Raw genomic sequence first — 4,628 nt, forward strand, 5'->3', positions numbered from 1 at the left:
CCATTCAAAGAACCTGAAATCTACCCAGAGATTCATGGCTTCCTAGAGGATCAATGGTAAAGACTTCCTGTTTACCTTTGGGCATCCTTTGGAAAGCTCTTCCTGTTACCCTACTATGTCTGGACCAGGTACCTCTATTAGGACCCCATTAGCCTGTTGCAGCCTCTTTCATTTTCCTCTCATTTTTTATTATAATTGCCTGAATACTTGCCCATTTTCTCCACCAGGCTTTAGGCTACATTATGACAAGAAGCCTGTTGGTCTTGCTTAGTGTTTCATCACTTATGCCTAGCTCAGTGTCTGGAACATAATATAGGAGGAAGGAAGGAAGGAAGGAAGGAAGGAAGGAAGGAAGGAAGATGGGAGGTAAGGAAGGAAGGAAGAAGGGAGGGAGGAAGGAAGGAGGGAGGGAGGAAGGGAGGAAGGAAGGAAGGAAGGAAGGAAGGAAGGAAGGAAGGAAGGAAGGAAGGTAGGTGGAAGGGAGGGAGAAAAAAGAAGGAAGGCAAGTCTTATCTAGAAATAAACTTTCTCTAACAAGTCTTGGTACATTAAAGCTTAAATGTTTCTCATAGAATCTTGACTCAATAAAAGCGCCCTGATGTTTCAAGAAAAACAAAATGCCTACATAGCAAGGGAAACTAGCTGCCCCACAGCTCCTTTAGAACCTTCTTCGACGCTATGATTAACCTTGATATTGCCTTCCCATCTGAATGACTTATATTGGATGACAATGGATTAACTGACCTCAGCTGTAATTTACTGCTGTGTTCCATGCAATACCTAATCACTACAGCCAAACATGGAGATGTTCCTAGAACTAACAAACAATGTGATCCTGTGTTTGCATGTACCATTACCTTGATACCTTTTTCTTGGTTGACTATGGACCATATCGGCTTCACATCTTTTCTACCGTCTGAGATGAGTTTAATGCACTTATATCTTGTGGGCATTGTTATTCATACTGGGAAGACTATCTCCTTTCACTTACTATGTATTTCCTTATTTTATACCTATCATTCATGTATCTTATTGTTCATATTAACTAAGGCAGGGATTATGCTATATATTGCTTTTTTACATCTCTTAATAAGTAGAAATATTATGTGAAGCATAATAGGTGTTAAATATTTTCTAAAATGATGAGATGCATAAGAAATAAAGGGAATTTTTCTATCATGAATAGAAATATTTCTTTCTAATTCAATTCATATGTACTCCTTCCAAACCTCTAAGATTCTGGGATTTATATTAAGAATTTCAGAAATTAGGGGCACCTGGATGGCTCAGTTGGTTAAGCATCTGACTCTTTGTTTTGGCTCGGGTCATGATCTCAGAGTCATGAGATCCAGCCCTGCATTAGGCCCCACATTGGGCTCTGTGCTGAACATGGAGCCTGCTTAAGATTCTCTCTCTCTCTCTCTCTCTCTCTCTCTCTCTCTCTCTCTCTCTCTCTTTCTCTCTCTCTCTCTCTTTCTCTTCTCTTTCTCCCTCTCTCTCTTGCCCTTCCTCCACTCTCTCATGCACATGCTCTCTCTCTCTCGAAAATAAAAAAAAATAAAAAAAAAAAGAATTTAAGAAATTCAAGAAATAGTTTTCAAAAACCAGTGGCTACATTTGTATGTATATCATAAGTGTTTTCGTTGGCTCAGAAAAACCCCACAAAAATATAAAGCGCTTGTCCAGTTTCTTTTTATGTCAGACATTGAACTCTGGACTTAAAAGATGACATCACAATCCATGTACTCTCCTTCCCTGTCACCACCCACACAGTGCTCCACCCTCATTGATGTCCCAAATGGCATCTAGCAGAAGAAAGGTCAGAAACAAAAAACTTCAAGTTCGAAAGATTTAAAGGCAGGTTATCAGGAGTTGGACTGGAGCCCCAAACCATGCAGGCTGTAAGGTCAGAGCTTAACTGTTTTTCCATTTTATTGCTCAAGGACAAGAGAACTTGATACATGAGACTCCAGCCCCGTAAACCGTCTACTGAGGTAGCCATTTTATCACGTATGGTTGCAAGTTGAGTACTGACCACACAATTTAAATCGACAGTAGCAGGGCCCTGGTGGGGATGTGAGAAACAGTGTCACACACAACATTCTTTTCCTAATTATTGGGACCTGGACAGGTGGCAGGAAGGGAATGAGGGGTGAGGTGGGGGGAGAGGGAGGGGCGGGGAGGCACAGTGACATTTCCCATCTCAGGAGTACAAGATTCATTACCTCTGATGAAAAGTCACCAGGCTGCGGTGAGTCCTGACATACTCCGTGACAGGAGAAAGTGACATGGCCGTTTGACATTCAGGGCTAGAAGGTTGCCGGTCTGTAATCACTAGTTAAAATTGAATCTTGTACATTGCACCCTGCCAGCACAGCTCAACTCTTGATAATTATTTGGATGCTACTGTATTTGGATTTTATTTCCCCAGCAGAGAGGGGAAGTTGGATTTATAGTTTACTGCTGGGTTAAGATTGGAACAGGCTAGATCTTTTTTATGGTTAATATGGCAGAGCCAAATAAATCTAGAGATGTTTTTGTCCCCATTTTAATTCTAAACCACTTGGGGATGGGGGTGGGGAGCCACAAAGGAATCAAAGGGTACGTCTTCTAATTTTCCATGAACAAGCTACAATTCTGTCTGCTAATGTTTTCCTCTTTTTTCATTTCACTTCATGATGCTTTAAACCAGCCATCTGGACATGGACAGGGCTGGGAAATACCATTTTGCAACAGCTATAGCCTGAGCAGCCACATGGATGAGGACATAGATGGTCAATGCCACTTAACAACCACTTCTTTTTTACCTGGGGGTCAAGAAAAGGACAAGAGAAATGTTTTACAGTAGGTCATTTTAGCATAATTACAGAGTAGCCTTTATCTGTTGATTTGCATGCAGGCATGCTGTGATTCCAATCAGAATATTTTCTCCCTTCACTCCTACCTCAAGGCACTGAAGCTTCTAGTCATCGCAGGAGCACAGACTGCATATTCACCCTATTAAGTGCAGAAGGATCCCCAATGTCTGGTTTGACACGCTCAACGTAACATTTTGAGGAGTCACAAGCCACATGTATATAGAAGGGTGAAATGATCACCAAGGCTCACTTTATAGACAGAATAAGTGTTGCTTGTGCACTAGGGTTTAGCTGGGCCCTGGGAAGCAGGCATACTGGCCTGATCAAAATATCTTTACCACTAATCTCTCTCAATGTCTAAAAGTCCATTATTAGAAAAGCATCAATTTAAATGAAAACATTGTGTCTGCAAGGGTTACCAAATAATACGTCACCATTATTTCTTGGAGAGAAGAATATATACTCTCAAACACAGCCAAAGACATAAAACATGGTGGAAATTTTGTTGGGAAAGATCAACAAGACCTGGTCCTAGTGGCCTCACGGATTGGCATTCATTGTTCTAGGGCATTCCCTCTGGACCTGGGGTTGACTCGCAGCCTTGCTGGTGCTGAAACCTGATTTGTTAGTTGATTGTGGTCCCATCACTTACGGAGACATATTGTCACGTACACATGCACTAAGTTTCTGGGATTGTTTTATGGAACCAGAATGCTTACTTATGTAAGTTCATGGTGAGAAATAATAATACAACAGGATTTGGAACATGCGGAGGTCACATGACAAGTGTGGAGATTATAAGTAAACCAGCCAGATCCTAAACAAAAGCTGTGCTGGTGATCAAGGAATCACCAGGGAAGTAAAGGTTAATTCAACTCTTCACTCCCTTACTGATAGAGTAGGTATAGCCACAGCTGTCTTCTCCCAATCCAGGACTGCCTTAAGGAGCAGAGATATTCAGCATACTTAGTGTAAAGCTCACTTTTTCCTGAATAGTGCTGGGATGGGCACTGCTAACACTGATTGTTCCCTTTCCTTTGTTCAGTCTTCAGTAGTAAACACCACCACCTCTGCCCACCTTCTACTTCTTACCAGAGAGATTGTGTTGATCTCAGAGCTCAGCTTTCTGAAGGCAGTCTCATATTTTCCTGCTTTTTTAGTCACTTTCAAACCCAAGTACTTTAATGTGAATAAATTAAATGTTTTCATTCCACTAGAAAATGCACTGATACTAACGGGGTATCCCCTTTTGTCCAAAAGGTGTCCACTTTTGTCCAAAATGGGAGTTTCTAAACAGGGAAATGTCTAGGGAAGTAAGTGAGTTTTGAGAAGCTTGGCAATCAAGTAACAGAATGAGAATACTGGGGGAAGGACATGAGCAACTAAAAGAAAAGAAGATGAAGAGGAAGAAGGAGAAGAAGAGGAAGAAGCAGAAGAAGAAAAGGGATGGGAAGGGGAGGGGAAGGAAGGGGAGGGGAGGGAGGAATGAAGGGAGGAAGGAGGAAGGAAGGGAGGAAGAAAGGAAGGAAGGAAAGGAAGAGAGTGCTCAGATATATCAAGAAGGTTGAAGTTTTGCCTATAATCTAATGGAGATTGAGTAAAGAGTCACTTGAAGGCTATGCTTACTGAAATGATAGTCTTGTCAGTAATGAAAAAGATGTATCTGGGTTGGTTAGATGGGGTGTGGTTAAAGGATTAAACTAATTTTTTTAGTAATGTCTCACTTTACTAATCCTAATTGTAGAGACTAAATTAAGGGTAGTTTCCCTT

General features: G+C 41.3%; 1 long non-coding RNA gene across 3 annotated transcripts; it reads left to right on the forward strand.

Annotated features, from left to right (window-relative positions):
* The first annotated feature begins 1,768 nt into the window (after positions 1–1,768).
* LOC122232761 lies at positions 1,769–4,288 on the forward strand. 3 transcript variants are annotated; one of them, XR_006210156.1, is made up of 4 exons: positions 1,769–1,906; positions 2,208–2,251; positions 2,693–2,844; positions 4,119–4,288. It is a non-coding gene; the product is annotated as an uncharacterized LOC122232761 (long non-coding RNA). The 3 variants fall into 3 exon arrangements; XR_006210154.1 differs by lacking the exon at positions 2,208–2,251; XR_006210155.1 differs by lacking the exons at positions 2,208–2,251; positions 4,119–4,288 and adding an exon at positions 2,951–3,311.
* Positions 4,289–4,628: the final 340 nt, after the last annotated feature.

This window comes from Panthera tigris, chromosome D3 (genome assembly GCF_018350195.1).
Source record: "Panthera tigris isolate Pti1 chromosome D3, P.tigris_Pti1_mat1.1, whole genome shotgun sequence".
Taxonomy (NCBI): Eukaryota; Metazoa; Chordata; class Mammalia; order Carnivora; family Felidae; genus Panthera; species Panthera tigris.